The following is a 24713-nucleotide window of genomic DNA, read 5'->3' on the forward strand; positions in this document are numbered from 1 at the left end:
GTGTTCATGCTGCACTCGGCTTTCCCAAACATACAAGCGAAGATCACAGCATGCAGGAGTGCAGCAGAGCGGCAGGAAGCCTCTGTGAAACACTCATGTGGGAGGAAGAACTGTGATACCTTTCTGCTGATAAATTTTGCCCTTGCAGGTTAGTAACACGCTAAAATCACTGAAGTTAACTCCTTTCAGTACCTGTACTCTTCCATTGCTAAGAGCAGCATCATGGCATGGCACCTTGGACTAAGATGAACTCCCTTGGCTGGATGGGGGAAACTGAGGCACAGGGCTTGTGCATGCCTTATCACCCTGGGGCAGGATGGAGTGAGGAGGCACCACAGAACGGACAGCACAGGCAGGGTGTGGGATGTGGAGGGGCAGGCAGGCTGCTTGGAGATGTGTGTTCCCCCTAATGGCTATTTCAGCCTTCAGACGGCAGACGAAGGCCAGAGCCTCGTAATGAGCCTCCCAGGTAAATTATTTAAGCAGATCCTCCATAGCTAATTGCAAGAACAGAAACAAGGGCCTTCTCCCCACTACATCTCTGTTCTCCTCCTCTTCCTATGGTCGTCCTTAACCCCTTCCCTGCCCCACAGATACCCAAAGAGTGAGGCTGCAACAAGCTGAGCACAGCATCACCTGTTGCAGGGGCCAACAGGAAGTCTCTGAGGGCCCCTGTGAGATGTTTCTGAGGGGTGAAGTGGTGCAGGGGACTTCGGGACAGGCTCTAGTGTCCCAGCGACCGCGCGGTGGCAGTGTGGGCTCACAGCACCCGCCTGGCACGGTGGCTGGAATGGGGCTGGGAATGGGGCTGGTAGTATGGCAGTGGCAGTGCAGGGGAGATGCCATGGGACTCTCCTTCTGTGTTCAGCACCGCACAGCTCCTGTAGGAGAGCGGGAGCCACTCCAGGCTCTGGATACAGGACAACGCCAATGTCCTGTACGGTGCCTTGCCCTACCTGCAATTAGCCCAGCTGATAATTTATCTTTGCAATTAGACCAGATTCAGCTCTCAGCAATCTCTGAGTTGGCCTCGTGTCTCTGCCTTGCTTTGCAAAAGACACAGGATTGCTCGCTGCTGCCCATTCCTACCCTTGCTCTGCAGCAGTCTGCAAGGGAGCTGCATCTCCATGGGCACCCTGGGCACCCACGCTGGGGTCAGGGGCAGGGTCTCAGCCCCCAGCTTCTGTGCTTGTGGCAGCTTCAGTCATTTGGCTGTAGTGCCTTTAGGCATAAGGCGGAAAAGGAGCCTGAGAAGGGAGATGGAACTGCCCGAGTCTCTGCTTCCATCGTGCTTACTCAGTCAGTGCAAAGCCAGGCTGATATGCCATCTGGAGATGTGGCTGTGGCACTTTACGGCCCACCTGGCCATGTCCCCAGGTGCCACTACAGCGGCAGCATCAAGCCCTTTGTGAGATGTGATGGTGCACCAAGAGAGGGTCATGGCCACCTTTCCTGAGCTGGTGGCAAGTCCCATCACTCTACAGCAGATGGTGGCCTGCAACCCTGCTCCTCTCCCAGCCTTGGCAAGAAAATCCTTGCCAGCACAGCTCATCCTACCCATCAAAGGATCTTACAGACAGCAAATAAAATAGCAGGCTCCAATCGATCCTGCACTCCATAATGCTGTCTTTGGAGGTGGGCCAGGCTGACGGCTGATAGAGAGAGCAAGAAAGGCAGCAAAGGAAAACTGAGCCATCAGGGAGCATTAAAGGCTTTTTCTGTCCTGAGGATCTCAGAAGGCTTTGGGCAGTGTGTCTGGGTGCACAGAGCCCAGTTCCACCCTTCCTTTCCCTATCCCACCAGGCTGATGTCCAGCCCTGAGCCCCTGCAGTCTCCAGCCCAGTGGTGGCCTCATGTAGCCCCTGGAGCCCAGGCTCAAGGCTCAGCCTCTTGCAGCACGGGCACTTCTCAGAGGCACATGGGAGTGACCGCCCGCAGCCTCCCTAATCCTGACAAATATTTACTTCCCTGTCTCCTTGTGGAGCTGCTGAGCTCCATCAAGGCACAGCTCCTCTCCTCTCGCTGCAAACACTGCTTGCCCTCTCTAATCTGTCTATTAACCTCTTGCATAGCAGGAAGCCCCCTCTCCCACGTGCTCTGCTGACGTCCACTCTGCATGCCTGGGGTGGCTAATGCCTGGGCCACGGCTCCTTCCCAAACCCATTACTCCCATCACCCCCTCTGCTCAGCTGCTGCAAAAAGCTTCAGGGAGTGAGCAGGCTCATGCCACTCACAGGAATGCATTCACTTGTGCAATTTCCTCACAAAATGGACAACTCTGTCAGGTAGTATAATCTGTTCAACCATCATTACTGTGCTGCAAATCCTGCAGAAGACCCACGTCAGGGATGGGGCTGCCCTCCTCATCCTGCACTGTATCCCCTTGACCAATTCCCTTCTGGCTCATCAGGAATCACTGCTGCTTGAGCAGCGCCAGCACTCTGCCAGACTGGGGACACCACAAGACGGCCCCTGAGGATTAAAGTATCCCTTCCTAGGGATAAGTTAAGGAAGCCTAGAACAGGGTTCTGTCTCTCTTGCCACCTCTAAAGCCCAGATGCTTTTGTACCCTGAGTCCCACTGAGTAGTGAAAAAAGTGTAACCGATCCATTTTAGAAACCACTAAAAATGATCTACAATAGCTTTTCCTAGCCCTGCTAGGTCATGAGATAATGGACATTAAAATTGTGGCATTTTTATATATAGAAAAGTTATTTTAGGTCATTTTTAGAGGTTTCTGAAATGGATCAGTTGTAATTTTCCTCTCCTGCTGAGGGCTGAATGTACTAAAGATGCCTTGTTCCACAGGTGGAGGGATACAAAAAAATAGTACCCATAAAACTTTTAAGAGGTCTCTAAAACACTTCTGTAGGAGGTATTTCTTCTCTTTCACTTGGGGCACATTCAGACCCCGGGCTGCAGGGGATACCGATGTTACAGTGCACTCGCGGGATGACCTGCATAACTCATCATCCCCAGTTCATGCCAGCAAAACCTCCAGGGCCCATGACAACATTGCGTGCTCACGCCAGATCTCCGGCTGTTACGCAGCCCGCCTGCATGCAGGCGTGCTGCCCATGCAGGGGGCAGCTCCAGCACAGTGCTCACTCCTGCCTCTCCTGTCCCCTGCTTCTGCAAAGCCCCCTCAAACCAATGATGGTTTTTGCACGAACACCCCCAACTTGCAGCAGCACTTGGCTCATTTGCAAGCAGGTGTGCGTAAGTAAAAATGCACACAAGTGGCCAAAAGCAAACCTGAGAGCACTGCGAGGACCCAGCCAGGCTGGAGACACCAGCCTGGAGCAGAGACATCAGCACGGCATGCAGGAGCGGCCGACCAACATACATACCTGCCCATGCCCATCTGTTGCACATAAACTGGTGGCAAACACTATGCATTATTTATCTAATGCCACTTATCCAAAATTGCCTGTGTAAAACAGGCTGGTAGGAAATAACAAAGAAAATAGCAATGAATAAATTATATTTCCGCTGCCCGGCTGAGCAGGGAAGCATCCATCAGCTGCACACCTGTGTGCTCCCAGTAGCACAGCTGTCACTGGGACAGTCAATTCTGCTGCCACAAGGGTTGGGATGTGTCCATGTCCCATTGCTAGAGCAAGGGAAGTAGGTGATGCTTCGATTTTGCTTCTCTTTGCTCTGTTATGCCTGGGCTGTGATGTTCCTGTGACAGGGTTTCTCCCCACTGCCAGATGCATGACCTCTTTTCAAGACACTTTAAGCCACCCCAGCCTTAGCACGGGATATTTCCAGGGAACATGCTCCCATTTGGAAATACACACCAAAACGAGATCTCTCTGGTACCTAAGCCATCACAAGATGCACCAGAGATGCCCGTGTCCAGCTCCAAAGCCTCCTGTGTCATGGTTCTATGTTTTTGTTTTTTTTAATGGTTTCAGTATTCCACATCAAAACATCATGTAGTGTACGGGGTATTAAAGTGTCACTGCCCCAGTCCCAGGTACCTATCCCTGTACATTACAGAAGTCACGGGATCTGGCCCTTCCGGGAACATCCTGTGACAATATTAACGCACACGCAAAAACTCCTGGTTGTTCTTCCCTGGGACGTTCCCAAATGGGCCAGGGAGACAGTGGCCCTGCCTGTTCCTGCTGCAGGGACCTGAGGCTGTGACTGAAGTCCCCAAGACCTGCTGCCACCAGGAGCTAGCTCCCCAGCCTCAAGGAGAGAGAATTTATTCCCTGGAAGGTGCCAAATAAAAGGGTGGACTCAGCAAAAGATAAATTTCTTAAAGGCCCTGTTTTACACTGATTAGGGCTCATAAACCAAGCTATGGATTTTCTCATTTCCCTTGCAGAAAATTCACACCGAGAGGCAGTGCTGTAAATTTGGGGAAGAGGCACACAGCATTACTCACCCATAACAGAGTTCACAGCTCTGCTTTAAGCGCAAAGCACAGTGCAAGCTCCGAGCCCTAAAAGCCACCTCTCAGCAGGCTGGAGGGATGAGTGAGAGCTTGCAAGTCCTGCAGGTGACCCTGTTTAGGATACAGGTGCTGGGAGGGTGCTGGGGTGTTCCTGGAACCCTTATGTCCCTGGGGCCACGGCAACAGAGAACTGTTTTGCCACAAGCCTGCCCTCCGTCAGAAAGCACAGAGCAGCTTTGCTCTGCAACAGTATTAAATATTGAACAAAGGCAAGCAAATCTGTTATCTGGGATAATTGGGAGTAAATAAAACATTTAACCAAACCAAATGCAGCTGTTTCTACTTGGAGCCGGCACAACAGCGGAGAAGCCAGCTCAGCTACTCCGTGTCCCTGTTACGGCAGCTGATTATTGTTTTGTGTATAACGGTAGCAGCACCAGCTCTTGGATGAGGACAGGACCCGCAGTGCTGTGTGCCCACAGGAGGAGGGTCTGGTGGAACAAGGGGGCAGGATGCGGCCACCAGAGCAGCATATTGGGCACAGGGAGACCACGGCAGGGCTGGGATTTGCTCTCCAGCCAGGGGAGTTCATGTCCAGGCCAGCTTTCCTCCCCCAGCACCTCTGCGAGGAGATTTGTGTGTAACATAAACCATTTCAGAGCCAGGTCACTGGTTCGTACATAGCCTGGGGCAGGAATGACCAAACCTCCTTACCAGCTGCTCAGCAGCCTCTGGGACCCAGCATGCTGGGACTCCAGCCAGGTCCTGTACAGGGAGCTGTGCACATCCCCGAGGTATGACCCCAGTGAGGAAGGTGCTGGCAAATGGAGGCAAAGGGATGTAGAGTGTGTCCCTGTCCATGGCACAGGTCTGGAGCATCCTGGGTTGCTTACTGCTTGCTCACCTCTGGAATCTTTCTACCCTTCTGACTTGGCAAACAGAGCTTGATGCATCTCCCACAGCCCTCACTCAAATGCCCCTCTGAAAAGCTGGGCAGAATGCAGGGAATGAAATCCATAGCATCTTCCCCTTTGTCAAAACAATCTGTTTCCAAGAGGGGGGCTGCAGGGGGGAGTGTTAATTATCCTTAATTTCCCAGCCCCATTCTTCCATCTGGGGTGGAATGCATTGTGCCAAGCTGATGTAGGGACCAAATGATCCCTTGTACCTGGGGACATGTCTCCCAGCACCTGTTCCTCACCTCAAATTGCTCATGGCTGGTACATGGGCCATATCATAGCCCCTACCTCTGGAGAGGAGTAGCTATCTCCACCTCAGGTATCCCTCAATAAAAGGTCTGGATAATCCTGCTCCAAAGAGCTGCTCCAAAGCATTTGTTCGCTGCTGTCTCAGTCTCATCATGAGCCTCATACAGACCTGGAAACAGCCTGTGCTGAAACATTCCTCACAAGCTCTGCTGGAAGCAACAGCAAGGGAACATCCCTGCATGAGGATACTGGAGAGCCTGAGGGTCTGTGCCACGGTTCTCCATGTCTGTGGCATTTGCTGAAGGGGGTTCAGAATCTCCCTTCTCTCTCTTTTCCTGGCTCCAAGCACTAAACCCCACAGAATCTACACCACGCAGTTCCCCTGCCCTCTCCACCACCTTACTTTGCAAGCAAGCAGTCCTTCTTCCCCACCATTCCAGATGGAGAAGACAGGGAAAATACTTGGTGCAATCAGACGAAACTGAGACCATTGGCAGTCGTGTATCCTCAGCAAAACTGTCCCACCAGAGCTCCTGGAAACTATAAATTCATCCAAAAGGAGCCTCTTGAGAGAAGCTACAAGCTCTCTGTCATGTACAGAGCAGTGGGAAAGCTGTGAATAATACCAGCTTTCACTCCCAGCTGGGGAAGAGCAGACTGCCCCTGACAGCCAGCAGCTTTCCAAAATTGCCTTTTCTGTCCTTATCCTGCTCAAGTGGCAGCCTGGATGCATCCCCAGCTCTGCACTGCAGGATGCTGTCCTGCTAACACATGGATAGGTATCTGACACCACAGGGGATGGAGACTAAGGAGAAGGAGATTTCTAGCTTTCTGCAGGAGAGAAAGGGATGTATTTGTGCTTCTCTTCTCTTCTGCCCATTCTCAGCATCCCAGGACTCTGTCTGTACCCTCCCATCTCATTTCTCAGCACTGGTGGCTTCCTCCCCCTGTCAGCTGGCAAATGAGCTGCAGACACCTCGAGAAAATGGCTAGGCTGGAGCCAGAGGTCCCCCGAGACACGCTGGAGTCAGCTGTAGGGAGTTCACATATTACCAAGTTGTGCCTCATACAGACTGTCTCTATGCTGTTCACACCCAAAGTCACATGAGTCCCTGCAGCAGCAGCCAGCCTCACTAGCATGGCCAGCAAAGCCACCTGGCTCCTTCCCAGATGTCCTCTTGCATAACATATCCTAGAAAATCCCAGCATGGACTCTGTGGGGAATGGACACCTCTGCCTGATGCTGCTGTTCAGGCTGCCTGGGGATGTTGCCTTCTTAGTAAGGATGTGCACCTGAGAAGATGCTCAATTTGTCCCAAGACATGAAGTCTCCACCCCAAACCTTCAGTATCCATCGTCCTGCTTGGAGAAAACACTGGTCAGACCCATAGCTAACAGCAGGAGGGTCTCATGCTTCAGGAAGAATCCTTTCCCGTGCTGATAGCACTGTGGTGTTAGGTGAAAGCAGGCAGAAGGAGGGAGACCATCTTCAGAGCACCTCTGCAGCTCATGCAAAGGGTGTCATGCAAGGGGATGAATGCCAGGAGGGAGGTTGGCTGTACTGGAAGGGGTCAGATGATGCCCCATCTGAAGTCAGAGCACTGCTGACACAGGCACTGCTCTTCCACATCTCCCCCATTTCTCAGGAGCCACACAGGGAGATGGCATCAGCTCTTCAGGGGACAGAGACAAAATTAAAATCCACACATCTCCAGCAGGGGAATGCTGATGGCTTCTGCAGAGAATGTGGGAACAGTGGAAGAGCATCCCAGGAGGAGCAGCTCCCCTTGTTTTCTCCCATACCTTGGGAGACTAGCTGCTATCCTAAAAGAGCTGCTTTATCACTAGTCCTGTATCTTCATCCTTTCTTAAAAGCCTTCTTGTTACAACCCTGTCTCATCTTGCTCTCCGTTGTTTGTTTTTTTTTTTTTATACTCAGGACTGAATTAGACCCTGGCCTCATTCTTATCTAATGGCTATGAGATCCTTGGGATGATATAATTCACACAACCCCAGACGTCACTGCACTTGGAAATAACAGCTGAATCTTTAGCACAGATGACATCAAGGGTAGTCCCATTATTCAGCCCATCTGTGAAGAAACAGAGCTAAAAAAGGTTCTTTGCTTTATAAAAATGATGCTCATCTTGCTCAGACCACAACATGATGATTAAATCCCTAGAGCTGGCAAGAGGAATACCCCATGGGATGCTCCTGATGCACACAGCTCAGGCAGCGGCAGCTTCAGGAGCTCAGGGAGCCCCTTGCCACCCACCTGAGGCTCTGCAAAACAAAGTGAGAAGCACTACTTGACGTGATCACTCCCAGTGACTGCTTCTGACTGCTCTAATTCTCATCTACAAAATATTTGCAAGGTTTTCTCCATTTCCTCCCCTCCTTTCTTCCCTCAATTCAGCATCCCACCATGTTTCCTTAATCTCCCCTTTAGGTCCTACACCATCTTCTAATCCTTTAATCAATTTTTCCCTGCAGCCCCTGTAATTTATCAATGACCTTTGAATGGTGAGACACCCAGAAGTGAACACAGTATCCCAAAGCACCAACTATCCTTACAGCCCTCAATGCATGCAGCCAGCAGCCCTGGGCACAAACAGGGCCTTCCAGCAGCTTCATAAGCATTCTCTCCTTTTCTTCCATAGAAGAACAAATAAGAAGAAATTAATTTTTTTCTGCTCTCTGCTCCTAAGCAGTGGAATGGCATTGCTCATCCTGAGATGAAGGGCTAGAAATTAGGAACGGACTCCAAGACCAAGGGATTGGGGTTCATCTTCCTCTTCAGAAAGGAGGAGTTTTGCAGAGAAGACAGGGCTTTCTTTTGCCTTTTTTCCCTGCTCTCCAAGGTCAAACAGTCCTGGACTCTCAATAAACTCTCTTAAGGGCTCCAGAGGATTTCAGGAGGTATTTGATCGGATTTCTGCAGGCTTGAAGCATGACTTCACAGGTACAGAGGAAAAATACCCAAGAGCTTTGGAGGGAAACATTATTAGAGTCACTGAAGGATTTTTCTGCACTCTCTGAAGCGTTGCACAGAAAATTGCAGAATAGCAAGTCCTGTGCTTTGGACCTGGCTCTGAGATTGGCACAGCTGGTGGCAGAAGGATGCTGTGTTTGCTCTGCTCTGCCATGGATGGGACATGCAGTCTTGTTCCTTGCACTGCAAATACTGCAGGGATGAGCCTCCCCTTGACATCATGGTGTGGCTCAGCATCCTCCTGAGAACAGGGGATAGGTTCAATGGCAGAGACAATGGCTGTGGGTAAGAGATGCAAGGAGGTAATGGGGAAAAACAAATGGGTTAGGGCAGTCTTGGATTTACCTAAATATTTTGCCATCCTCTCCTGGAGTGGAAAAAGCAACTCTGGTTGGGTTAATGCCAGTTCCGCTGGGTCTGTAGCCACCAATAGGGTGGGAAAGAAGATAGCACACCTGTGTCAGGTGAGTTATTCAGACAAATCTGTGGGGTGAAGCCCAGTACAAGAGGATTTGGGGCTTGTCTGCAAAAGGGGAGGTGCTGTAGGCACAAACTGGTACCTGCCTCACGCCCCAAAATCGCACATGGGCATTTTCCAACAGTGGTTCCCACAGCACCCGTGTTGTAATGGCAAAGCAACCCAGCCATGGCCCAGTGTGATGAGAAGCAAATTAATCTTGAGACCATAGTGTGTGCATGCACACACACACACACACACACACACACACGTACCAGTGGCTGCATCTCCTGCTTTCTGCACTAATATGGGCTGGAAAGAACTGGAAAAGGACCCAAAGGACAGAAGCACGGTCTTTGTCTCTCCTCCTCATCCCAATGCTTTACTTGGACTCTTGGGGAAGTTTGTAGCTTGAATGCAGCCCTTGATGTGAGCCAAATGGGTTGCAAATGTATTGGCATGTGTTGTGTCATCTGTAGCGGTTAATAGGATCCATTTTCCAAGGAAGGGGAAAGAAAAGGAAGAAGAGGAGGGGAAAGCTTAAATCTGTAAAACAAACGTCCATCACCCCTTCTGAAGCACTAAATCCGTGGCAATAGATTATATATGAAAGGTTGGTCTAGAGCAATAATCTGTCAGGGCTTCTCACAACAATGCAGCTGGATTCAGATGTCAAACTAAAATACTTAGCACTTAATACCCTCAAAGCCTTGTGCAAAGAATGGATGCAATGCTGGCCCCGGTGGGGTTATCAGGAGATTTGTCTCTGATTTCACTGGCAACAGCCCCATTAACACACTAATTTTCATGAGAGGGTAGGGGACCACCCTGCCTGGTGGCACCTACACCCTCACCATGCTGCTTCCTCTCATCCAGCACCTGGAAGCTGGGTAGAAGTGATGGATAGGGGAAAAGCCACCTGAGGAAATGGAGGTGCCGAGCAGCTGAGGTATGGCCATAAGTGACAGAGGAGTGAGCTCTGTGCCCCATGGGCATCACCCCAAAGGGGGTGCTCCAGCCCTGCCCTCCCTCCTTGACCGCTCGCCTTCCCCTCCACTCCAGCAGATGTTCTGGGTCCCATTCCCCGGGACGGATCCTGGCTTGATTTATTACTGGACGTGACTTCTGGAGTTCGTCAAAGGCACCCGCCCCCCCTTCCTCTGCCTTTCTCCACACCCTTCCCATTTTCTTTTACGTTCACTTTGTGGTCTCCCCACCATAGCTTGCAATAAACAGAAACTCATTTCCAATATAAACAACTGCACACTCTGCCCCGGCGAGCCGCACGACCCTGCCTCTCCAGCTCCCCACCCCGCACTGCTTCGGGCTCTGGGAAAACCGTTGTTTCTTCTGTTTTTTTTCACTCCCCACCCTCCTGGCCCATTGCATTTTCTTTTTTCCCCGAGATTTATAACGTGCCAGCCGGAGTCGGAGTGGTCAGTCCCGCTCCATGTCACGTATGTGCTATTAAAAGTAACTCTATCGCTACGTTTTGGTAAGGAAAGCCACCTGAAATCCCTCTGCAGAGCACACAGCAAAGAGCTGGAGATGAGAGGAAGGCTCCGCCGGAGGCCGAGATGGCAACGTGGTCCTGAGGACAGCCCTGAGATGGGAGTTGCTTCGTAAGGCACAAAACAGGGTTGAAATTAGGAAAGTGGGATGGTTGGTTGCTGGGATGTGTTGGGATGCCATGCACTGGGGTCAGGCTGTGCACATAGCAGGCTGCATCTGTAGAGCTCATTTCCCTGCACAGCTTTAACGCATTGACCCCGTGATGACCATTTCAATCACTCCTCTTCACGAGACACGTGACAGCCTGCAGGAGTTCTATAACTGTATAGGAGTGCTCCTTAACCTTGCAAACGTGATGCCTACTGAACACCTTCATAAGTAGGTGGGCACAATGTGCAAAACCAGCACGGCACCAGGTGAAAAGCAAGGGCTGGACCCAACCTTCCTGACCCTCCAATCATAGAGGCAATCAAGGAACAGCTGGAAAATGGTAAATGAAAACAAGGAGGAGGATCTCACCAAAGAATCCATTGGATTCCACACTAGAGAATTTCACATCAGGGCTGAGCCTTCTCCTCGCTGCTTTGCTGCCCTTTGGTGAGGTGCATTGGCCAAGGAGATGCACACATCTGCCCCTGCCATGTCACGAGGGTACTCAGGTCAGTCACTGGGACTAACCAGTCCAGGTTAAAAAAACATTTTTTTAGGAGCTAAACATTTAACTCCAGGAAAGGAACTGGTCAAAGCAGGCTGTAGTTTCATTTCTGCTGGGAAATTAAAACAAATGAGGAAATGAGGTGAATTAGTGGTAATCTGAATCCGAGAGGTTTGGCTGGAGAATATCCTAGCACTGCAGGCTCCATGAGTGCTGCTAGCACCCATATCCATGCTGCAGATGTTCTCGGATTGACAACGAATAAGCTGCTTGGTGTCAGAGATTGGTAACCAAGGCCGGGGCCAGGCCATCAGTTGTAGTGGGTGCATGGCAGAATGAGAAGAGCTTCACCACCAGGCGTTGTGCCTGGGCAACTCTCAGCTTCACCACCAGTGCTCTGAAAACCAGCAAAACCGCTGAGATCAGGGGATGCATGTGGAGAACTTGAGATGGATGGAAAGTGACGCCCCTGGGCAAGTGCAGAACAGTGCAAACCTGACTGCAGCTAAAGCCATTCTGGGAGAGGAAAAAGGTAATACATAGAAAATACTGATTTAAATAAAAAGCACTGGATTAGCAACTCCAACAGGACTCTGCAGGTCACCTGGAGGAGGATCAGAGGTAGCCAAGTGGCAGTGCTGGCACACTCGGAGCATCTGCCACATGCCAAAATGATGTTGGAGAGAGCCAGGATTGGTGCGTGTGGGAGCAGGGTTGGGGACCAAGATGCAGGTGCTGAGCTGGGTGCTCGCCACAGCAGGATGTAAGCAGAGCATCACTGCAGTGAGTTGGAGACCAACTTAGTGGGAGCGGGAGGACAAGCCGGACTGTTTCCAGCACTGCCAGGAGTTGTGGAGCCAGGAGATGGATGTCTGTGATCTCAGCAAGAGGCAGGGCCGTGGTGGAGGTCGGATTCCCATGCTGTGAGTCAGGCACATTCCTCCCTGGGGGTCACTGAGCAGCATGGGGCTTCGGTGGCCTCGGCTGCCTCCAGCCTCTGCATTTGCCATGATTAACTACGCGGAAGATGCTCAGTTTGAGGGATGAAGCAGAGGCTAAGGGGCTCCAGCCAGCTGGGAACAGCTTCAGCCACTCATCCATGGGAAAGGGGAAGAGTGGTTTCTTGGCCACCCTTCATACCAAGAGTCCCTTTATCAGTGGGGTGTGAAGGGCTGATGAAATGCCACCAGCTCTCTCTGCAGACAGTTAATCCATGGTTATGGATTTATTGTTAGGACAGCCAGCAGACCTGCACAGCTCCTTGTAGCCATCTGTAGTTCTCATGGCACAGCCCAGCTGCAACACCAACTGCTCTCATCAGGACACAGGGTCATGTTGTGCCCTGCTTGTAGCTACAGGGGACGTGATGCAAGATAACAGCCAAGCCATGGAGATAAAATGAGTCTGAGCACACAGCAGAAGTGCTTCTCCACTCAAATAATTTTTCTGCTTGAAGCTCTTTGTGTTTGTTTTCCAATTTTTTTCTGAGTTGCTGTGCACAAGAATCTGGCACTTTGCAGAGAAAGCCTCCCATGTCCTTCAGCTTTCCCAGCAAACAGACCATCTGCAGGACCTGCAGCACAGCCACACTGAGGTCACAGTGTATTGCCAGACCTCCGTCACCGAGCACAGCACTGCTCAGAATGCCTGGAGCAGCTCCCTCTACATGGATGCCTCCAGCAGCCTGGCGCCTGCACCCAGCAGCCTGCGTTGCATGCAAGGCTCGCGCAGAGCACTCAGGCTGCACTGCAGTGGGTGAGTGGAGACAGAGCTACAGTGGGACTGTCTCAGGAGGATTGCAGAACGAAGGAGACAGGCAGTCCCCCTCCCCCCCTTCTATAGCTGCGAATTTTGCCCCTACTAGGAGTGGGCAAACTGCAGGAGCTGTGGCTGGGAGGTGCCTTTGCGGGGCACCACAGTACCTCAGCCTCCACTTGCACACAGGGTTTGACATCCCCACGAATGATGTGCTTGTTGTGCTTTTCTCTCCAAGTATCACAACCTTCCCCATAGAAGTGGTGCTGCCCATGTAGTTTGTGGGCGTTCTGCACCTGGCAAAGGACACTGGAGCTTCACAAACACCTCAGGGTGTTCATTCCAACTTTAAAAGCCTCAAATGTGGCAAAACCAACCAAGAAACAGAAGGAGGAGCCAAAACCTGACTGTCTGGCACTGCTCAAGCCCTGCTGTCAATGATTCCCAGCGAGCAGTACCACAAGCCTGGTGTCCAAGGGGCTGATTCCTCTGTGACTCCTGGTCACAGGGCGCAATTTTGCCCCTCCACTACTCACAAATACCTGCCACACTACCAGCTTTTATTTCAGCTTCCAGACACCACGATGGGAGGAGAAAGCTCTTTAAAAGCCCAATTTCCAATAGATATTCTCATTTAGATTTCCAATAGCAAATCCTCTAATGTTGTCACTGCATGACAAGTTTTCAGTCAGATGTGTGGCTTTGAACCCCACCTCTGCAACCCTTCTCATTACCATTGGCACGCCTTGCATCCACAATTTTGGCTTTGCAATGCCATGTGTATCTCTGGGGAGAGCAAAGGTTTGTCTTTTGGCATTTCCCATCGCAAAGTGTGGGAGGAGCCTAGGTCACTTGGTCACCTGAGTCAGCAGAAAGGGGCAGGGTAAAGTCCACAGAGACAGTGAACTTCTGCTAAAAGCACAGTGCTGGAGAAACATCCTGCTTTCCCGATATCTCTGAATTTGCAAAAAAAAAAATCCTTTCCTGGTTCATCAGCGAGGATGTTTCCTGTCAGAGCTACAAGGTTTGGTGCTCCTCCCCAGTATAAGCAGAGCCTGGTGGGACAGCCCCAGGGGTGACAGCCTGAGGGTGACAGTCTTGGGGCTGGGGCCAGCAGCACTGGCTTCCCCCAGCATGGTCAAAGCCAAAACCAACAGAGCAAGGCATAAACTTGTCATCGGCATGGCACATCAGCACGTTATGGATTTCCCATTTCAAAATAATGGATCCAAACTTGTGCTGCCGCCCAGCCTCCACAAGGGCAGCACTGCTCCTGCCCATAGATTATGTTTGATGAAACCAAGTTAGTAGCGTTTTTATCTGTCAATTAGGAACCATGAAACAGTTATTAAATAGAGTCAGAGCCCTCCTTGCTGCTCTCCTGGGCAACGTAGGAGACACATAACAGCCTGTAATGAAGCATTAAGCAGCAGCAGTTTTGTTTCTGATAGGATTGGAAATGATAAGGCAGAGAGGCATGGCTGGACGGGGGGAACGGTCCCTGGCTCAGCAGCCACATACCAGCAACTGCTACAGGGAACATCAAGGCTGAAATTTCTCCCACTGCCCACAAAAGAGGTCTCAGCAGGATGACTGCCTTGCTGCATTTGCTCCCTCAGCCCAAGGATGGGATGCCTGCGGGGATAGAAATAGCACAGGCACAAGCTGTTGCTGGAGGTCACTCACTGCAGTGGATGCTGTCACACAGACGCATCCTACAACATCCCTCAGGATGCTGGCGTAGCCTGGGGCTGAAGCATCGCCCCAGGCTAGGTTGGGATGTGAATCAAAATATTTTCCTGCCCTCAGGGTTTGACACAGGGTAGGGCACAGTGGGGTGGTGGCCCCACTGGAGGGGATATTTAGGAAAGGAGGAACGCAATGTCTCAGCAGGGGAAGGAGAAGGAACAATATGGCAGGGGCACAGATGGATGGTCCTAGTGCCAGGTGATTCACCATCAGCCAACCATTGCCGGCCAAGCTCCTTGCAGCGACACCTGGAGGCACCTTTTGCAGCTGAGGGGACCCTCAAAGTGGGATGGAACAAACCCTAACCCACGTCTCCACTGCAGGGAACACCACACATCTGGCCATGCCAAAGGGGTTCACATGCTCTTGTCTGCTTTGCTTCCAAAGGAAACACAACGGCATCATTGTTTTCACTGCTGGTGTTTATAAGGGAAGGGCCAAGTTTCCAGGGTTTTCCCTTCAGGAGCTCCCTTTGATTTAATTAAAACACACATCTCTTAAAACCACGGAAATCCCAAACCCAAGTGTTTAATTCTCTAATTTTCCAATTCAGTAAAAATGCTCATCTGATTGATTTCTGGAGCATTTTCCCAAAGTTGCCAATGAACCATAAAATCCAGCTGTTCCACCTTTTCTCCTGACGGAAAATCCCTCAGGAATTCCTCCCCAAAATTACTGCAGCAAGGGTGCCCACCAGCTCCTTATTCACATACCAGCCTTTAGGCAGCAGCAAACAAATGCACTGCAGTGTTGTGTTGCCTTATTGTAAGCCAACAACATCCATGCTTCTTTTCATGGTATCTTGCTGCGTTTCAGTGTTTGTGTGAGCTACTGGACAACTTGCACCACTGCACCTAAGCCTGAAGTCACAGCATCCCCATGGCATGGTCTGCAGCATCTGACCTTGAGACTAAGCCCTCTCCTCTCAGCTGTGCAGAAATGCCATTGAGACCTTAGCCCTGCAGAGACCTGAGTTTGGAGCAATGTAGCTATAGTAACAAACCGCTTGGGTCTGGGAGGAAATGATGGACAGATTTCTGCCTGGCAGGGGGAGAGATGGTGGTACACTGCCTCCTGCGAAAACGCAGCTGGGAGAGGGACATGGAGGGTGCTTCCCAGGGAGGGTGAGCTTTGGGGATACCCTCTTGCATAGAGCATGCACCTTCTTCTAAATCGGGAACGTGGCTGCACAGCCAGCACTGGGCTCTGCTCAGCATGTATGGCATGCTGGGGAAGGACAAACACAGTGGGGATGATCGATGCAATGGCCCGTGCCTACGGTGCATACATGGTGCACAACTTCCAATCTCTTCCCTGAGGTCCTCAGGGCAGGGGGAAGGCAGCCAAACTCTCTCCATGGCACCTCCCTGAAATTTGCCTGACAACAAGTTCTCAGGGATTAGCAGTGGCCATATCCCGGTGAGAACAATATTAAGGGATTATGAGATTAGAAATACCATTTACGCCGAGAGGAATAACTCTAATTCTTATCTGATTGTCTACAGATGTCAGCAATCAAAGTGCCTCTTTCATGCAAAGCAGGGAGCACTGGGGAGCGGGAGGTGACTCGGGCCTGGCCCCCCTGAGACAGAGGAGAGCCAGCTCCTCCTGCCAATGCGGATTTAGCTTCCTTCCAGGAGAAAAAATGCTCAGCAGCAGGCTGCATTTACCTCCTTCTGTGTCCCTGCCAAGCTGCCCATTCTGTGCAAACTCCAGGGGCGGTGACACTGCTCACAAACAATGACAGCTCCACATCCCCAGCTCAGTCACAGGGCATCCCACCCAACCTGCTGCCACGTGCTAATCCCTCTTGCCTTGTGCTGCATCTTTCTGCATAGCATCCTCTGCTTTGGATAAGGACACAGCACATGGGGTATGTGGCTTCCAATGGGTGATGCATGAGTCTTCTTACTCCTGGAGAGCTCAAAGAAGAGAGAAACGGCCCCAACCACACTCCGCATTGTGGTGATGCATTCCTGCACCCTCAGGGCTACCTTTGTCCTATCCCACACAGTGATGTGCAGCACCTTCCAAATGTCCCACAGACCAGCTCCAACCACCAAATGCCAGAGTCACATTATCAGGCACCAATCAGCAGGAAAGTGTCCATGAAGCTAAATTTGCAAGACAGGGATACACACTTTCCTTAACTCACAGGCTTGAAGGCCACGGGAGAAAATTAGTTAATCTCACCTGACCTCCTGGGTTGCACAGGCCATTACATCCCGCTGTTACCCCTCCATTGAGCCTAATAACTCATGTTCGACTGAATCATCCTTCAGAGAGGCAGCCAGCCTTGCTCTGCAGATAACAAGCAGCAGAGGAGCCACCACGGCTTTTGGCAGTTTGTTCCAATGCTTAATCATTTTTTCTATTAAAAATATGAGCCTCATTTCTAATTTGAATGTGGCTATGCTCAGCTTCCAGTCATTGGCTCTAGTTATGGCTTTGCTTGCTAGTTTAGTACTCGGTGTCTTCTCCGCTTGGAGGCAATTACCAGCTAGAATCAGGGCATCTTTCCAAATCCTTTTGAAGCCACCAAGCAGACTATTTTAAGTCTTTTTCCTTACAGCAGTTCCCCCTGCACCCTTTGCATCTTTCTGCACTTTCTCTGGTTTTCCTCCTCAAATTACTCACTACAGAATAGAAGAGGATAGTTTAGTTAGAAGGGACCTTCACATATTAGCTAGTGCAACTGCAACAGACTGCAATGATGTCCCAGATCCAATCTGCAACAAGGTAAAATTGCCGCCTCCTCACACACACAAGCAATGTTTGGTGGAGCTGATTCTACCTTGGCTGTGTACGCAGCCCCAGACTGCTCTGTCCCAATTGAATCTCACAGTTTGTGCTGTCTCTATCCTGGCACCCTTCTGTAAGAGATATCTCCTTTGCTGTCTGCAATTTTGCTGTTTTTCATCACAATTAAGCCCTTGGATTCCATTTGCCCCTGACTTTTATCCCCGAAACCCAGGTGCTAGAGATGGGAAGTAAGGGAAGGGAATAAAGCAAAGTTACATCTGCACAAACTATAAGTCATAGCAGCTGATGGGCTTCTTCATGCCAGTGAAGAAGTCCTTCACCCTTTTTCTAAGCAGAACTCTGCACAGATGAACACAGCAGTCAGTGGTGGCCCTGGAGAGACTGCAAATGCAGTGCTGTTCGGAGGACAGGACAAAAATCACGCCCACAAATACTGCCTTTTTCAGATAGAAAGGTGTGTATTGTTTCCTGTACCTGGAGGTGATGAGACTGTTGCTGGTGTGCAGGACAGTCAAGTCTGGTTTGCAGACTTGAATAAAAATAGCACAGGGGTCTATGGGACTTACTACTGATCTTCACACTCACTTCTCCAGGAAGAGCACAATGATCTGATGTGGGACCTTACTTCACCATTTTTGTTCTTCAGTGCAGTAAGTGAGCTGGGTTTACAGAAAGCCCCTCTCTGTGCATCTATCTGCCTGTTGCAGACTAGCAAAAATGACAGGAAGGAGCTCCAATTCAGTAAGAAGCACCAATTCAGTGCTTCTTACCCCAGCTGCAAATTCCTTTTCTGCTTGCACACACTGCATTTTCTTTGCAAAAAAAAAAGCAGTGATGGTGCAGGGGGATGCAGCCTGGAGCAGACCCCCATGACACATACCCTACTCCAGAGTGCTCTGTGTGCAGGTGCTTTCCTTGGGTTGGGGAGCCCCGCATGGGGCTTTGCTCTGAAGTAAAGCTGGAGGAAACCCCACACACCTGTGCCCAGGCTGTTTATGTTGGAGCCCGTGCAGGCTGGATCTGCAGATGATTTGGAGACCTGCCTCTGTGCAAGAGCAGCAGACCAGCAGCTGTGCTGAGAGCCCTGGTGGGCTCCTTCCTGCAGGGAACCTGGCCAGACGGAACACCACCCACACACTTGATAGCACCAGGAAAAGAGTCCAGCCCCTCTCCTTGAGACACTCATGACACCCCATAGACCACTCCACACAAGGCTTCTGCAGTTGTACCAGTGCTGGCACTGTGCGAAACATCCCATGCAAATGTGGTGCCCTCCTGTACTGCTATGGGAATACCCAGGGGTCTGAAGGGCAGAGGGGGGATCCTGCTTGGATTGGTGTGACTGGGAATTTCTGCAAAGAGCAGAAGGAGAGCAAAAGTAAAGCTGCAGTCGTGCTCAGCTCCAAACACCCAGGACAAGAAAGGACAGAGAAGATCTGCATTCCCCTGCATGCAAGTAAGGGAGGAAGAGGAGGAAGAAGTTAAAGGAAGAAGCTTTTTGCAGAAAGCAAATGCACCTGGATGGAGAACTGGGAAAGTCAGAGATGGAGGGGTGAGTGGCTGTGGCAAGGAAAATACAATGGGCGGTGATTCTGGGTACAGCTAGCTGCGTCTCTCTCCTCACCCTGTACACCTGAGCTCAGCAGTACAAGAAATCAAGCATCCCCTACAGATGCTGCTCACTCTATCCCCTGTATCTCTGGGCTAGGACACATGGCTCCTTGGCATGCAAATGACTGCTGAATCCAGTAGCCAGTGGGCCAGCGAGAGGGGCAAACATCACTGTGGTATTCACAGGCTGTGCAAGGCTCCCGTCGGTGCAGAGGAGATCATTCTGGAGAGAAAACAAGCAGCCGTCACCACAGGGACTGTATCATAAACCATTTTAATATGGCATTTTGCTCCCCCCTTCGCACCGTCCCAACTCGAGCAAACACAGTCTTGTTTAGTTGGCAGCGAATGATAAAGACCCCCAGGGAGCAGGGGAGGGGGAGAAAAGGGACATCTGTTTAGAGCATTTCTACTGCGCGGCTCTCCCAGGCTATTTCTATCTCTTCTTGTCAAAATTTATCAACTGCGTAATTGTTTAAACAGCATTAAAGTGCTTTGAGCAAGAGCAACTGGAAATTGTCCTGCAGTTGCCTCTGGTACCGATGCTGACAGCTCGGGAGGGGACAGGGAGCAAAGGGATCCATCGGGCATGGGAACCCTCTGACTCCTTTTCCGGGGGGGAACACCACCCTGTCCTGCAAACAGCAGGAAAATAATCTCTCTTCACTCCCTGCTCTGCTTTCCAGACCCACAACTTTCCTACCCCTCCTTCTTTCCCCTTCCTGACCATGCAGACCTGCTGTTAGCACACATTTAGATCTTTTAAATTATTCACAGCGGGCGCACCGGCTTGGGAAACCATCACTAATGACAATGTCTTTCACGCTGAAGTACATCGGATGCTGGAACCTGACTGCTGCCCGGGTGCCGTCACTGGGGATGGAGGGATGGAGAAGCACCAAGAGATGAGAAAAATAAGCGTTTACTGTCACCTTCTCTCCTTTGGAATCTGTTTGGTAGTGTGGTCATCAAGCTCTGGGGAAGGCAGGGGTCCCCACCGGGGGGTCTCAGCACCATGGGTCCCCGCAGATGTGTCCTACAGCTCAGAGACCGCGTCCCGGCCCTTCCCCTCCATCACCTCCCAGAGCTGAGGACCCACCACGAGCAGGCAGCAGGAAGCTTGCACTAAATATTTTGACAAGGGGCACTTAGGAGAGGCCAAGACGAAATCCTTCCTGGTGTAAGCAGAGCCCAGTGCCGCCAGCGCGTGTCCCCAGCACGCATAGCCCCGGCCTGCAGCCGCTGTCCCCTGGCCAAGGAGAGAGAGGCTCTGTTCCTCCGGCACCGCACGTCCCTCATTCCTGGCACTGAGGAATAGGGGCTTCAGGAAGCTGTTTAGACTGGACTTGGGCTTTGCTAATTAGCAAGCTGATTTTGTCATGTTAACAAGGAATAAACAAACCTCAGAAGCGCGGAGGAGGCTGTAACATGGGACACTGGCATGGCACAGTCCCCAGAACCCAGCTGTGCCATATGGGGATGGTGCCTCAAAGCTCTTCTTCCTCTTCTCCTCTCACCCCATCCCAGGGAAAAGGATGTGCTGGGAGGGAGAAGCAGTCTGTGAGCAGATGGCAGCAAGCAGAGGGTGGGCAGTGGAACATCCATTGTTGACATGATCCAGAGAGAGGAGCTCCCAGGAGAAGCGGTGGCTTCTCTGTGACCTTGTGCCATGGGATGCTCCTGCATGACTCAGGCTCAGCGAGCAGCCCTCCATCACCACCAAGCTGCCATGAGCTCATGGGTCCCTACAGTCAAGCATGGGGCCAGGTCCCTTTAGATCATGGGGACCCAGGATCCCGCATGTGCTGACCTCCTCCCTGCTCTGGGGCAGACCTACAAGTGCTGCAAGTCCATGCCGCAGCACCTAATAAATGCCACGTGCCGCTGAGCCCCTCCGCCCCCAGCTCCCATGAGTGCAGGGGGGCCGCCGTGTTGGGAGAGGGGATATTTTTATTGTTTCTGACACCGGCTGCCCCAGATTATCATATTTTATGCGGCGAGCCAAGGAAGCATCACTCTGCTATGCTGCAGCTGGGCAGGCTGCCGAGCACGGCGCAGGGAAGGATGGGAGAAGGCAGTGGAGTGCGGGTGTGTGCAATGCATGGGTGTGAGCATGCAAATGTACATATGTGTGCACACTGGGCCTGAGGGCACAGCTTCATCCATCCTCTCCCATGGGGCCAGAGGAGAGAGACTGCCTGCTGCCATTGAAAGTGTTTTGTTTTTCTAGCCCAGCTTCTAATCCAATTAGCACTAATTGCATTTGAGAGCATAGCTGGGCTTTTTGGGGGGAGTATTTTTTGACCTGCTGCTTAAAAAGCTGGGATGATGACTTGAATATCATAACCAACTTGTCTTTGGGCCAAGACCCAAAATCAGGGCACAAGCATCAAAGCTCCTCCATTTAGTTTTTCCAGCCATGAGCAAACAGCAAAGCAGGGCATGCAGACAGCCTGCATGGCTCATGAAATGAAGCTCCACTTCTACAAATGAGGCTTTCCTGCAATCTGATCAGCCTCATGTGTTATCATGGAATCCCAGAATCAGAGAATGGATTGGGTTGGAACGGACCTTAAAACCCTCCCAGCCCCAGCTCCTGCTGTGGGCTGGTTGCCTCCCATCAGATGAGGCAGCCCAGGACTCCATTGAGAGGGGGAGCTCGAATGCTTCCAGGGATGTGGCAATAACCCTTTGCTTACCTGTGCACCTCCACTGCAACAGACTTTTACAGAAAAACACACAGCCATAATGCTGACAGATTCTGGGTGCATCTTCTGATGCTGGAACATCAGCAGCCACATGCTTTGATTTATTAGTGCTATACTCAATGTGGTTTAGCTCCAGGTCGATGCATCTCTGCCTGGGTGCAGCCAACTGAGTGCTGCTCTCAAGGGGCAGAAGAGATGTGGGTACCCAGTTTGGAAGGAGAGAAGGACACAGTACTGGTGCTGCCAGCTGGCCCTCGTACCCGGCAGTAGCCACTGCCATATTTAACTTGCTGCTCTTGAAATAGCCTCAAGTTTACATGGCCACGGGAAAGGATTGGCCAAACTCATGGGGGAAAAATCCATCAAAAAGGCTTTTAGACAAAAACAATCCCTATATCACAGATCGCTGGACACGAGGAGGAAAATATTTGCACACACTGACCCTACACCAGCGGGAGCACCAGACTAACTCCATGCACCTTCACACCGGTGGCTGAGGGCGTGGGTGCACAATCAGTGCAATTTTTCACTCCAAATCAACTCCCAGAGAAGACTGGGCAGAGAGCCACCTCATGGAGTCAGTGCCCATTGTGGGCTGCTCACACCTGCCTGCTGCTCCGTTCTGAGCTGGAGAAACACAGAGGAACATGTCACACTGTAAGGTTGTTGCCTCCTTTGTTTCTTCATCATGGATGGGTGAAAAAGAAAAAAAAAACCAAAACGTTACACATACACACAAAAAAGAAGCATACTGCAGTCCGATCCTCCAGTTGCAGCTGGAGCCCAGCTGGGAGGAAAGGGACTTCTAAGGCAGAGAGAAGGGAGGCTCTGATTATTTATTAGTGGCTGATGTTTGATCGCTCGCTAATCAGGACACAGAACACACTCGGGCTCTCTCGGCCTCCCCTCTCACATGTGGTTTCTGTTGCTTTGCCCTGTCCCTCCCTGCCCCCCCCAACCCATTCTGGTTTTGTTTTGTTTGTTTTTCTGTTAATTTGGTTGTTTTTCCATGTCGTTTTCTGTCAAACCGCATGTTTTTTCCCTTTCTCTTGCCAGCCACTGCAGTGACAGACATGGGAGGAAGCAAGCCAGCCTGGAGCCTGCCCACCTCCCATTGCTGCAGGTAGGATCTGGGCAGGCACGTGGCCTCACATCCCCATCCCACAGCCAACATCCCCACTTGAATCCCTGCCATAGGGAATTTGTCAGCAATGGGGCAAGCAGGGCGCTCCAGCATCCCAGGACAGAGGGGCCAGAGGACTGCAGACTCCATCAGGCAGGGCATGGAGACAAGCAGGTTAGATGGGAGAGAAAGGATGGACGCCCACCCGGCTGCTGCCTCCCTCCCCTGTCTGCACACAAGGCCTCCCCACTCCCATGTGCACTCTCCAGCTTCTGGCAGCCTCTCCACCGTGCGTTTCCACTCCTCTCTGGCCCATTAGCAGTATTTTTATAACATTCTGTAATGCACGGAGCCGTGTGCCAAACCTCAAGAGCGCATTATTTCCCAACGTCTTTGTTACAGCCATCCACGGGCCCTCAGGCCATGTATTTCCAAATGCTGCAGCTCATGGAGGTAGCCGGGAGCTTGGTACCCAGAGCCCTGCAAAGCCCACAGCTCCATTGCCCACTGCTTCCAACCCATGCTCAGATACTCACCAATCTCCAGGCTATGGGGAAGACTATGGGAGATATGAACTGCGGTTGCCCTCCTATGGCTCACCCCACGCTCAGTTGTCACCACTTGATGAAAGGCTGAAAAGCTACACATTGCTGCCCAAAGCCCTCTGGAAGAAGCTGTCCCAGAGAAGTGCCACTGTCCCCTCACGTGTTGTGTGCACAGCAGACGGGACTCCCACATATAAATACGGCTTTTGCTCCTTTCTGCTCTTCCAATTGGGCTCTCCATGTCTCAGTCACTCCATCCCTGGACACACACTGCCCGCACCGCCTATGTGCCAGCATCTCTGTCTCTGCAGCTATGGGACAGGCAGGCTACCTCAAGCCATCTGCACTCTGCTGGGTGCTGCAGAGCTCTCTGCCACACCCCCATGAGTTGCACCTAGATATCAAATCCCATCCTTAAGACCAGATTGTGAAAGCACATCAGTGTGCCACCTTCATGTGCTTTGTGCCTTTTGCCCCACTTGCATTCTGGCCCTTCCAGCAAGCAGCTCTCACCCCAGAAGCCACAGGGTCATCCCAAAGCCACGTCCCACCTGAATTCCCTCATCGTCCTGGTTCAGAGCCACTATGTAAAACAGAGCAGCACAGTCCGAAGGCTGATGCTGTAGTTCCCCATCCTTCCTAGCAGCTCCCCTTTCAGCACAATCTGATCCCCTTTAGCCATTTCCTAAGCCATGTTCCAACTCCCATACTAATCCACATTTTCTCTGGTTTAACTCATAATTTCCCATGTGGCATCATAACAAAATACTTCACTGAAGTCAAGATAGATTACATCGGCTGCATTTCTGGGCCTAGGAAATCAGTTCCCTTATCAAAGAGAGCTATCAGGTTAATCTGCCATGATGTATTGTTGGCAAGCCTCCGTATTATTTTCTCCCATTTTCCATTTGTCTCCATATCTGTAATTGTGCTTTCTCCTGAGTGCACCCTGTGACACTGAAGTTGGGATTTTTCTTTTCCCAAGCACAGGAGACATGCTGCCTTTCCCTGTATCCCCATTGGGTTCCACCAATGACAGCCTCCGACCTTAATGAACCTGGCTAATGACCATCTTTAGGTTTTCTCCTCCCCTTTTTTCCCAGCATTGCTCAGGACCACATTCTACCTCTGTTACCGCTAAGCTCCCCTCCAGCCTCCCTGCACAGCTCATTTCTCTCCTTGCTCTCTCTTTATTCATATAGCTAACACTGCTTTAATTTTGCTGCT

General features: G+C 51.2%; 1 protein-coding gene across 1 annotated transcript in view; it reads right to left on the reverse strand.

Annotated features, from left to right (window-relative positions):
* The window catches only part of CNTFR (ciliary neurotrophic factor receptor), a 170974-nt gene that overhangs the window by 21140 nt on the left and 125121 nt on the right, over positions 1-24713 (reverse strand). The window lies entirely within an intron of this gene.

The sequence above is a fragment of the Tympanuchus pallidicinctus genome, unplaced genomic scaffold (genome assembly GCF_026119805.1).
Source record: "Tympanuchus pallidicinctus isolate F22 unplaced genomic scaffold, pur_lepc_1.0 scaffold9, whole genome shotgun sequence".
Lineage (NCBI taxonomy): Eukaryota > Metazoa > Chordata > Aves > Galliformes > Phasianidae > Tympanuchus > Tympanuchus pallidicinctus.